General features: G+C 41.2%; 1 pseudogene; it reads right to left on the reverse strand.

Annotated features, from left to right (window-relative positions):
* Window positions 1–11496: 11496 nt before the first annotated feature.
* LOC145716392 (large ribosomal subunit protein uL23 pseudogene) lies at window positions 11497–11951 on the reverse strand (annotated as a pseudogene).
* Window positions 11952–12655: the final 704 nt, after the last annotated feature.

The following is a 12655-nucleotide window of genomic DNA, read 5'->3' on the forward strand; positions in this document are numbered from 1 at the left end:
TGGTGTCCCTCATTGAATAGAAATCCTTGGTCTTGATATAATTGTATTCAACAACAGTTTCCTCTATGGCTTGTATTTTTTAATTGTTTATGAAATTGCTTCCCACCTCGGTCACAAAGATATTCTCCTTTTATTCTTCTCTCAACTTTATTGGATAATGTTTCCAAATCTTTATTTCAGAGTTGGTGCAGCCGTCCCAATCTCCTAGCTTAATGCACATGGCCCTGGTCCAGCTCCCTGTGCACAGGGTGTGGGTTGCCCTCTCCTTCCTGAGCAGGTGCCCTCCCTCAAGGCCCAGCATTTAAGATTCTATTTGCTCTAAGAACTCCATTTTGGCTTCCATGTCTTTGTGCTGCTTAGCCTTAAATTTCACTCTCTTTGGCACCTTGGGTTTTTACTTTAAGCTAGGCTATGTTTTTCCCTTCTCCCTATTTTTTTTTTTTTTAAGTAAAATTTTTGCAGCATTTCTATGTATGCAGCCATGGTAATAAGCAATCTTTCCACATAAACCTTGCCTTTAGTATATATTAATTAAGCAGTTACAATTTTTTCCCCTTGTAACATCATAGGAAAGAAACCCAGTACCTTTGAGGATAAGAAACTTTGTGGGAAATAACAGAAATATCTAAGGAATTTTTTCAAGTTTTTGTCTACTGTGATATATGATGTGACTTTTCTTCAATGGATCTCCCCCAATCTTCAGGAAAATATTCTCTTTTCTTCAGTGCCTTTCATCAGTAGCCTGAACTTGCATGTGGGTAAGGACAGAAGCTGTTCGTAGAATTCATCAAGTTACAGTTTGAGGGGCGCCTGGGTGGCTCAGTCGTTAAGCATCTGCCTTCGGCTCAGGTCATGATCCCAGGGTCCTGGCATCGAGCCCCGCGTCGTCAGGCTCCCTGCTCAGTGGGAAGCCTGCTGCTTCTTCCTCCCCCACTCCTCCTGCTTGTGTTCCCTCTCTCGCTGTCTCTGTCTCTGTCAAATAAATAAATAAAATCTTAAAAAAAAGTTACAGTTGAGGTTCAGGGGCACCTGGGTGGCTCAGTAGGTTAAGCGTCTCCCTTCAGCTCAGGTCATGATCCCAGGGTCCTGGGATTGAGCCCTGCTTTGGGCTCCCTGCTCAGCAAGATGCCTACTTGTGCTCGCTCTCTCTCTCTCTCTGTGTCAAATAAATAAATCTTAAAAAAACAAACAAACAACAACAAAAAAAACAACTGAGGTTCAAATTCCACTTCTATTAGTAGCTGTGTGACCTTGGACAAATTATGTAACTTCTCAGTCTTAGTTTCCTTATTGCTTTCATCAGGACAATAATATGCACCTCGTAAGATTTTTTTGTGTTCAATGAGGAAGGTCATATACATGCCTTTCTCCCCTCTCACCCCCCAACTGAGCAAAAGCAGAATAGTAGGATGGAAAGATTTCAGGGAAGGTCTGATTTGTTACTAACTCACATTACAGCTTTGTCAGCCTCAACCTACCAGTTTCCCCATATACAAAATAGTCCCTAAGATTTTTTCCAAAGTCTTATAGTAATCAATAAAAAATATTTAGGGGTGTCTAGGTGGCTCAGTTGGCTGAGTGCCCGACTCTCGGTTTCAGGTCAGGTCATGATCTCAGGGTCATGGGATGAAGGCCCATATTGTGCTCCACGCTTAGTGGGCTGTCTGCTTCTCTCCCTTCCCCTTTCCTCCTTTCCCCTGCCCCCCCATTCCTCTCTCTCTCTAATAAATAAATCTTTTTAAAAATATATTTAAATTTTCCATCAAACAAGGTTCCCAAGGATTATTGCTAACATTATTTTGTTAAACAGTGATTACAAAATAGCTCAGTGAAATATGAAGGAGAAAGTTAAGTGAGACACCACTAATGGACAAAGCAGGGTATTTTGGTTTTAGTGTCCAGTGTTTTCCTACACATCTCCATTTGTTCAAAGCATAACATTGGGCATTTAGTTAAAAAAAAAAGTGGGGGGGGATGGGAGAGGAGACACTATGTCCGTGTCCCTATACCAGTTTCTCTCTGTATATTAAAGGAACAGGGAGTGGGAGGATGAATGACTAAAGAAAATTAGTCTGGAGTAGTAAGGATGTCGTAGGAAGATGAGTGTGTGTCATCTGAAGGAGCACAGTCTGGAGTTATAAGGCCTTCTTTGTAGCCCACATCTCCTGCCTGTTGTGAGACACAGCTTCCTAATATCCAGCGTTTTCAATGGGACAAGTGAGTCCTTTATATGGATTGTTCCCATCAATCTGTCTCAGTGACAACCTGTATCATTCTCAATACCTGTTAGCTAGTTAATGATTCTGCACTCAATTCTTGTTTGTGTGTGTGTGTGCTTTGAGGAGAGGTGGTGGGGGGAGGTTTCTATACCAAAGAGCAAGTCTCTGACACCTGCTGGATGTCCTATAATTCAACTCAATTCTGACCCTATGTACCTGGAATTGGCTTCGGATCCCACAAGACCCCTACAAGACGCCACCCCTCACTTCAGATGCCAATTGCAAGTCCAGGCTGTTGCTTGTGCTTCTGACAGACTGGCTATAGATCAGATGTTCCAGTGGCCCACTCCTCGGGTTCAGTTAATGTGCTAGAGTGGCTCATGGAGCTCAGGAACTGTAAGCTCAGTTTACTTACTAGATTACCTGTTTATTATAAAAGGATATAACTCAGGAACATCCAGATGAAACAGATGCATAGGGCACGGTATGCAGAAAGGGCACAGAGCTTCCATGCCCTCTGAGTGCACCAATCTCCCCCAATTTCCATGTGTTCACCAACCCAGAAGCTCTCTGAACCCCATGGTTTTGGGTTTTTGTGGAGGCTCCATTACATAAGCATGGTTGATTAAGTTACTGTCCACTGGTAATTAAACTCAATATCTAGCCCCTCTCCCCTCCCCAGAGGTCAGGTGAGTGGGCTGAAAGTTCCAACCCTCTAACCACAAGGCTGGTCCCCCCCCCCCCCAGCAACCAGCCCCCATCCCTTGGTGACCTAGGAGCTTTCCAAGGGTCACCTCATTAACATAACAAAGACACTTTATAGAGCTCATCTAGAAAATCCAAGGGTTTTAGGCTTTTTCTGGCAGAAATGGGGACATATCAAATATATGTTTCTTACTCTAAATCACAATAGCACACTAGCTTACTTCAAGCTATATGCCTCCTAATTTTGGTTGGTACCACAGAACCATCTCGTCCTGTGTTGGTTCACAAACTGATCCTGCATGCAAGAGGACAAGGAGAGACTGAAGAGGCAGAGCACCCCAAGAGAACTTACTTAGGAGGCTTGTCTTGGGCCCCGCAAGAGGAGTAGACCTTCATAGCCACTCGACAGGATCTCAAAAGCTTATATAGAGGCCTTAACGAGGCTCAGTCATATATTCAGGCCTCAGAATCCTTGCTCTCTCAAGATGACCTAAGCCCTTGAAAATGGCTCCCACTGTGGGAACAATGGTCGAAAGCACATTCCAAGGACAGGGGACGATGAAGAACCTCCAATTCTCTGGGTCCAGCTTGCAGGTCACCCAGTGGCCATGTCCTCTCAATATCCTGCCACTTTCAAATTAATATGATCACTGCTCTTCTCCTTCATTGGGCTTTTTCCTGGGCTGTGAAGAGTGGCTGGTCCCCACAACTGTTTCACAAAACAGGACCCGGGACCACACCCAAGGAATACACAAGCTGCACCCATGGTAAGCATTTTAAAATTTTAATGAGAACAATAAATTGTTAACATATGTTTAGAATAAGGTTTAAGGAGATAAAATTGCTATTAGTTACCTTGCTCTCAATCATAGGATGTTTAAGTTGGAAGGGAGCTTGGTGATGAGAAAACAGGCACAGAGAGATGGGGTGGTGTGTCCTGGGTCACAGTGGGTGGGCTATGGAATCAAGTGAGCACCCAGGTTTCTAGCCTATTTTCCCATTGCTCCTCACCACTCTGCCCTCTGTCCCATCATTGCCCTGGATCTTAATCCTCCTTCTGTGTCTTCATGGCTTTAAGGGAAGAAAATAATCTTTTTCCTTCTTATGTAATTCAGTGTTAAAAGCCCACCAAAATCATGCTCAGGTCTTCACATTTAACTATTAGAGTAAAAAGATAAAAGAAAAACAAAAAATGGAGACCCATGTGGTGACCCAAGTCCATGCCTGGACATACATTCCCTGAGAAAATTGCACTAATCTGTACCAGGATACTTAAGAAACTTTTTTGTGTTTTTGACAGGAGTCACACATCACCAATGCAACCTTGGCCTCTGCTTCCACTAGAGGAGACCAGAAGTATGTGCCCAGTTCTGAATCTTGCCACACGTGGATCCTATGGCCTATATGGCTACCAACCTGGTTCAGGACACATCAGCCTGCTAATTTCAGCTCTTGGTTTGGTAGCGGCCCTAATTACGTTCATGATTTGTGAATCCAACTACAACAACCCATCTAGCAAGTAGAGGGGAGCTCCGAAGGGCTACAGAAAGGAAAAAGGTTTTAAAGGCAGAACAAGGAAGCCATCAACAAACACAGAAAAGCATTATTTTGGGTGAGGTCACCTTCCCATGATGACAGAAGGGTCTTACTAGGTGGATTACCTCATCTTGCTTTGAGGGATAGAGAGAGCCCATGTGACAGATTACTTTATTGGTGCTGATCAGAAAATTCCTGACTGACCAGTTACAACTACATTTCTGAGGGAGGTTGAAACTGTAATTATGTTAGGTGTTAAGCCCCAGTTTGGTGACATGGCCTAGCATAAGTGACTTCATTTTGGGCCTGTGGTTTTCTTTCTGACAAGGGAGACACATAATCTGGTGGCGTATCTGTGGGGGTTGGTAGTGTTGCAGAAATGCCCCAGAAACCATCTCTGACCTCTCAGGCCAGAATCTAGAAAATGTGGTAAATCATGCTCTACTGGCCAGTAATTATAAATGGTCTGTTTGTATTAACTTTCTGAGAAGAGGTCTTTTGTTTTTCCAATCGTTAAAGTGGCCATGAGATTGAAAATGCCAATACGAGTGAAATCCTTTGCAGGTATTTGATTAACCGTTCATTCCACACATGCTGTCTTGGCGATTCTCATAATTATTGTATTATTGATCCCATTTGACAGATGCAGAAACAAAGCCTCAGGGAAAGTAAGTGATCGACCATTTGCCACTTGTCCCTTAAATGGGCTGCCCAGAAAGAGAAACAAAGTCTTTTACTTATACTCCTGAGTGTCTTTGTTTTCTCCCTTCATCACTTAATCTGTGTTTCAATGTAGCCAGGGCAGCAGGGGTCCCCGAGCACCTGGCTCCAGGGGTCCCAAACAGACCAGGTTCAGCCACTCACCGCTGACAAAATCCAAAGGCAGAGAGATGAGTGGTGTTGAAACAAAGGGATTTATTTCATGAGGCCAACACCGGAAAGACAGGGGACTGACATCTCAAAGACTGTCTCCAAAGTGACAAAAATACTTCCAGGTTTACATAAGAAAAATGGGGGACAAAGTTCAGTGGGTACCTGCAGGTGGGCAGTCAGTATAGGTCAGGTGGATCATTGTCCTGGGGTCAGTCACACATGGTCTTGCTGGCTCAGGACAGTCCTTACTGCTTGAGGTGGGTAGTTTCGGTTCCCAACACAGGGTCTTTTTCCAACTTAAGAGATAAGCTGGAAAGAACTTAATTAGAAAGTACAGACTGAGGTCAAAATGGAGGTCATTGAAGTCTACTTTCATCAACACCATTATGTTTATAGTTTACACTAAATAGGGCTTAGATCTAGTAAAACTTCCCTAGAAGCCCCAGCCCCTCTCTAGACTTCAGCCAACAGCTCAGCAAAACAGTAGGGTCTCTCATCTCACTCTGGTTCCTGCTGTACATACCAGACATTGTCCAGACAAACTAAAAAGACTCCGAATAGACCAGGATGATTAAAAAAAAAAAAAAAAAAAGTTAGGAGGATGACACAGAACTCCCCCCCCACTTTTAACATTCATTCATTCATTCCTTTGTTCATTCCTTTTCATTCATTCATTGACTCAAATAATTAACTCAAATAATTGACTGAAACACCTATTTGAAAATTAAATAAGTATAATATTCATTGCCTGTCCCCAAGGAGTTTGCAATCCATCCAGGGAGTTTATGTATATACAAAATCTATTAGCAGTATTGTAACCAGGGCCCAAAGGTACAAGAGCACCCTGATCTCGGGGGTCCAAACAGACCGGGTTCAGCCACTCATCATTGACAGAATCCAAAGGCAGAGAGATGAGTGGTGGTGAAACAAGAAAGGAATTTATTTCATTGAGGCCACAACCCAGAAGACAGTGGACTAGTGTCCCAAAGGTTGTCTCCAAAATGCTGAAAATACTTCCAGGTTTACATAAGGAGAATGTGGAACAAAGGTTGGTGGGTATGTGCAGCTGGGCAATAAAGGTCAGGTTGATCATTATCTTGGGGTCAATCATGCAGGGTCTTGCTGGCTCAGGGCAGTCCTTATTGCTTGAGGGGGCAGTTTCGTTTCCCATCATGGAATGCTTTGCCTGCAAGGTCTTTTGCCTGAGTTAAGAGATGAGCTGGAAAGAACTTAATTAGTTAGAAAAGTACAGACTGAGGTCAAAATGAAAGTAGTTAAAGTAACAGTTGTGTCCTATTTCAGTATCTTGTACTTCAGAGTGTGTAACATGGAATTTTATTAGACATATAGATTATAATTTTTTAAAAAGGGTCTTCTCAGGACACCTGGGTGGCTCAGTTGGTTAAGCGTTGACTCTTGATTTTGGCTCAGGCCATGATCTCAGGGTCATGGGATCGAGTCCATGTTGGGCTCCTGAGCTGGGTGTGGAGCCTGCTGGAAATTCTCTCTCTCCCTTTCCCTCTCCCCCCCACCATGCCCCCACCCGCTCATGCATGTGTATGCGCTCTCTCCAAAAGAGTCTTCTCAGTGCTATTTACTGAATAATCTTGTGATGCTGTCTTAATCTTAAATTAAATTTGCCTCTGCCTATAATTCATTCATTTTCATTAATATATGGTATTTCCTTGTATATAAATATACCTCAGTGTCTATATTCTATTCAGGATGGATATTTGTGTTGTTTCCAGTTTGGGGTGATTAGGATATAACCCAGTGTTTCCTCTTCCACTGTAGCTCTGATGTTAGGGTACATTCTCCTCATGCCTCGCTCATGCTCACTCTGAAATACCTGAGTGTGGATATTTCACACTATTTTTGCCAGTAATAGAGTCAGCCCCTTAAAAGAGAACCTATTGAATGGTCTGGTTTCCCAGATGGTGCTCCCACATCCACCAGCTGCCCAAGAACACTGGCCCCACTGGAAAGAAGCGTGTCACTGGTGAAAAGCTGTAACCCAGGGGTCCAGAGTGTAGTTAGTGAGTGTGAGGAAGAGCAGACCTGTCTGAGTTGTTTTTGCACAAGGAGATAGAAGACCTCTGGCAGTTGTCAGGGAAATCCCTGCCGTAAACCTCTCCAAGCTGCTCTGTAGACAGGCTGCAGATTTTCCAGTGGCATTAACTTTTAACCTCAGTGCCCAACACTTCCCAATAAGCTCTGATGTCACAGCTACGCATCCTCAGAGACCATACCTCAATGTCCCAGCCTAGTCTGTCACCAAACCCAAGTTGCCTCACCAAAGAACTCTCCAGATAATCTAGGGGCCCAGGGCTACTGGAAAATTAATTTAAAGGACCAGTTTGCCTTTGGACCTGATAATTGAAAAGCTGCATTAGACCCACTAACTGGAAAACAGTAGCTTGAAAGTGATGGCTTAAATTTGCCATGGCAGAAATATAATATTCAGGTAGAATGATTTATAATTGATTATCAAAGAACATTTCTGTGATCTTTGATTGTTTGCTGTTTGTCATGCAGGCCTGCAACAAATTTTAAAGGCTAAAATTGTTTGAATTGATTGTTCTAGAATACAGTTTTAATATACTTTGCCAACTAATATGTTGATTGGGAAGTATCATAAAATTCAAAGTATAAAATTTAGCTAGGGCACTGGCTAAAGTTGACATTTTGTATTGTAGTTCATATCATCAGCCATTTGCTTATTGTATTAGAAAAGCATTGTTGCATTTCTAATTTAGATCTTGTGAAAAAAAGAAAAGACAGCAGGTCCCAAAAAGAGTCACTTGTGCTAAGGCCCACATCACTTAACCAAGACTTACGACCTAACCTAATTACAGTTTCAGCCTCTCCCAGGAATGTAATCTTAACCAGTCAGTCTGGAATTTCCGGATCAGCGCTATTGAGGTAATCCATTTGATAGATCCCTCCTGTCACCTAAAGGAAGGTGACCTTGCCTGAAATAATCCATTCTTTGCTGGTAACTTTCTTGTCCTCCCTTCTCCTGCCTATAAGCCTTCCATTTCATACAGTTTCTGGGAGCTTCTTTCTATCTGCTGAATGGAATCCTGCCCAATTCATGAATCACTGAATAAAGCCAATAAGATCTTTAAATTTATTCAGTTGAATTTTTTTTTTCAACAACGTTTAAGTTCTTTCATTATGAAATAAATCATTTTGTAATAACTAATATTCACTTGCCATGAAAAATTCACAAGGTAGTACTTCATAGACATAAATTTTAGGTCATTAAATGATTATTCACTGTATATTTTATAGGAAGTGTTTATTATGGAAATTCATCATTATAAAAATAACTCCTATTAAAATTTAGAGTAACAAGTATATTATTTTGAACTTAGTTTTATTTTTTTTATTTTATTTTTTTTATTGTAAACTTTTTTTTTTTTTTTAAGATTTTATTTATTTTTTAGAGAGCGAGCGAGAGAGAGAAACAGCATGAGAGGGGAGAGGGTCAGAGGGAGAAGCAGGCTCCCCGCTGAGCCGGGAGCCCGATGTGGGACTCGATCCCAGGACCCTGGGATCATGACCTGAGCCGAAGGCAGACGCTTAACCATCTGAGCCACCCAGGCGCCCGAACTTAGTTTTATTTTTAAATAAATAGTATTTAAACATTATAAATGGTATAAAAATTTTCTGCATACACTTCACCACCTTTCCCTAATGTTAACATCTTACATAACCAACATTAATTGATCAAAAACAGGAAACTAACACTGAGACAGTACTATTAACTAATTAAAGACCTTATTCAAATATTACCAGTTATCCTAGTAATGTGTTTTCCTGGTCCAGAAAAAAGGATCCAATCCAGGATTCTGCACTGCATTTGGTTATCATGACTCCTGAGTCTCTCAATACAGAACAGTTTTGTTTTGCTTTGTTTTATTGATTTTTTTTTCCATGACTCTGACAATTTTTAAAAGCATAGGCCATTTACTTTGTGGAATGTCCCATAATTTGAGGTTGTGTTATAATAAAATATATATATATGTTTGGTCTTCGTCCACTGTTCCTGCCATTGTACTCCTAAAGTCTTTGGATTTCTTGAGTGATAGCAATGTCTTTGTTATGTTAATGTGGTTACTTCTAACCCTAGGATGGGGCTGGTTGCCAAAGAAAACAAAAACAAAAACATGGGGCGCCTGGGTGGCTCAGTCATTAAGCGGTGCCTTCGGCTCAGGTCATGATCCCAGGGTCCTGGGATCGAGCCCCGCATCGGGCTCCCTGCTCGGCGGGAAGCCTGCTTCTCCCTCTCCCACTCCCCCTGCTTCTCCCTCTCCCACTCCCCCTGCTTCTCCCTCTCCCACTGCCCCTGCTTGTGTTCCCTCTCTTGCTATGTCTCTGTCAAATAAACAAATAAAATCTTTAAAAAAAAAAAAGAAAACAAAAACAAAAACCAACCTTGTGATTAGAGGGTTAGAACTTTCAGCCTCTGTGGAGGGGAGAAGATCTGGAGACAGAAATTAATCACCAATAGCCAATGATTTAATTAACCATGCCTACATAATGAAGCCTTGACAAAAAAACTTTTGAATAACAATGTTCTGGGAGCTTCTGGGTTGGTGAACACATCAATGTGCTGGGGAAGTGGCATACCTAGAGAGGGCCATACCTAGAGAGAGCACGGAAGCTCTGCACTCCTCCCACCCACCCACCCACCCACCCCTCAGAACTTACCCCATTCATCTCTTCCATTTGGTGCTTCTTGAGTTGTATCCCTTATATAAAACTATAATTGTTAAGTACAGCACTTTCCTGAGTTCTATGAGCCATTCTAGACTGAGCCCCTTAAAACCTATGGGGTCCATGTTAACTCCAGGTAGTTAGTGCCAGAATTGAATTGAATTGTAAGACACAGAGCTGGTGTCACAAAATTGGTCTTGGAAAATGACATGCAGGGTTATCTGATGTCTCCTCATGATAAATTTAGGTTATGATTTTTTGTAAGATGACCAGAGAAGTGATGTTGAGCCCTTCTCAGTACATCATGTCAGGAGGCACATGACACAGATGTCTCATTACTGAGATGTTAACCTTGATCACTTGGTTGAGGTGGTGTCTTTCAGGTTTCTACACTGTAAAGTTATATTTTCCCCGAAGCTATTATTTTTAAGTGTTTCACATTCTAAGATAAAATATTAAACTATCCACAACTTCTTCCCAGGTGTCAAAAATAATTTTTTTTCATTACCAAGGATAAGAAAATAGAAATCCATTAGATAAAATTAAGAAAATTTATTTGTATAATTGAACAACTCTTTGGAGAAAATAGATGAGATGCAGGAGGAAAAAAGAAAAAGATCCAGAATTAATAGTTTCAGCAGAATGTAACATTGAAATGTCACTGATTGGACAGAATCTGAATTTATTTTCTATCTCCATGTCAATCGAATTGCCACTTAAACTTGAAGAGAAAAACCCAAGACTCCATTAAACCTAATGTACTTTCTATGAATGCAATTACACATCCATATAACTTCAGTATTCAGAGGACTGGGTGATAATTATCCACCTCAAATACAGATAACAAGTTTTGAGGAACATTACATACAAATTCTTCCTAATGACAAAAAAATAGTGCTAAAACTTTTTACTTCAAAGGAGTTTGTATTTTGTCTCTATGTCAAAGTTGTTAGGAGTAGAAAAAAATCAACTGGAGTTTGACAATAGTACAAAGATTGGCAACACTTATCACATGCTCTTACTAAAGATGAAGAAAATTAAATGCATATCAAAAAGAGTGTTAGGCGGGCACCTGGGTGGCTCAGTTGGTTATGTGACTGCCTTCGGCTCAGGTCATGATCCTGGAGTCCCAGGATCGAGTCCTGCATCGGGCTCCCTGCTCAGCAGGGAGTCTGCTTCTCCCTCTGACCCTCCCCCCTCTCATGTGCTCTCTCTCTCTCATTCTCTCTCAAATAAATAAATAAAATCTTTAAAATAAAAAAAAGAGTGTTAGGTATTTAAAATTGAACTATGATTTTAAAATATAGCTATAATTATTAATGCTACAAAACAGAAACTATTTGAAAGTAAGATCAAATGTGTGCAATTGTTAAACATAATATAGATGATTCTTTTTTTATGGTGAAAAATTTATATTTATATTTAGCCAGCTGGACTCAACTTAGATGATCCCAATTTTGTCGGCAACATCCAAAGAATCATAGTCAGGAGCCAGTCAAACATATGCCTTCTTCTCTCCATCAGGACTGATCAGGGTGTTGACCTTGGCCACATCAATGTCGTAGAGCTTCTCCACAGCCTGTTTGATCTAGTGCTTATTGGCCTTGACATCCACAAAGAACACAAGTGTGTTGTCTTCTGTTTTCTTCATGGCTGACTTAGGAGTCAGGCGGAACTTGACGATGGCATAGTGGTCAAGCTTGTTTCTCCTGGGGTGCTCTTTTGAAGATATCTGAGCTGCCTTCAAAAACAGTGTCTTGGAAGGTAGGTGACTTGTGGATCTTCTTTATTTTTTTGACTAGACATCTTTTAGCACCACTTTCTTGGCCTTCAAAGCGTTTGCTTTAGCTTTGGTTTGGAAGGAACAGGGGCTTCCTTCTTTGCCTGTAGCACCATCTTCGTGAAAGGGAGATGATTCATTTTTGGTGCAGCAATGCTAGTATTCAGATCATCCAAGAATTTTGTGAGCATAATGATGGGAATTTTCTTCATCTGACAGGAACCAAAACAAATAATAACATTGGAGGCAGAACATTTTCTTAGAATCCAAACATCAGCAGCAAATCATATATCATTTGAATTAGGTAAGAAGTGTTAAATATTTCTCACCTATTTTAGATACAACTCCTGATACAAGCTATGTAGAGCAGATTATAATTATTACCAGATTTTTGGATTCCAAAAAGGCAAGACAGTCTGTAGGTGAATATTTTGTGGGAGTTTGTTCAGTAATGACATGAATAGAAAAGACTGTATGTATTTTTAATAATGTTGACTGCTGCCGCTCTACAGAAACTTCCATACTAACCTGTTGGTCAAGCAAAATCAAGTGTATTAGGCTTAAGACAGCAAGGGAGAGCACCATCTTAACAGAGTCTTAGTGTCTCAGCAGGGGAATGCTTTTGGGTCTGGGCTCAGGTAATTTAAGGCAAGTCCTTTAAGGCAGGGAAATGAAGATTGGCCAAAGTCTGTGATGTAATACTTTAGGATTGGTTGACACAGCGGGTCTTAAAACAAGTCTGGATAAACAAATTCTTGTCCTGATAAGGAAGCTGTTTGTGCAGGTGAGCACACAGTTTTTTTGATAAGACTAGCTCTTT

The sequence above is a fragment of the Leptonychotes weddellii genome, chromosome 12 (assembly GCF_054177405.1).
Source record: "Leptonychotes weddellii isolate Sample4059 chromosome 12, ASM5417740v2, whole genome shotgun sequence".
Taxonomy (NCBI): Eukaryota; Metazoa; Chordata; class Mammalia; order Carnivora; family Phocidae; genus Leptonychotes; species Leptonychotes weddellii.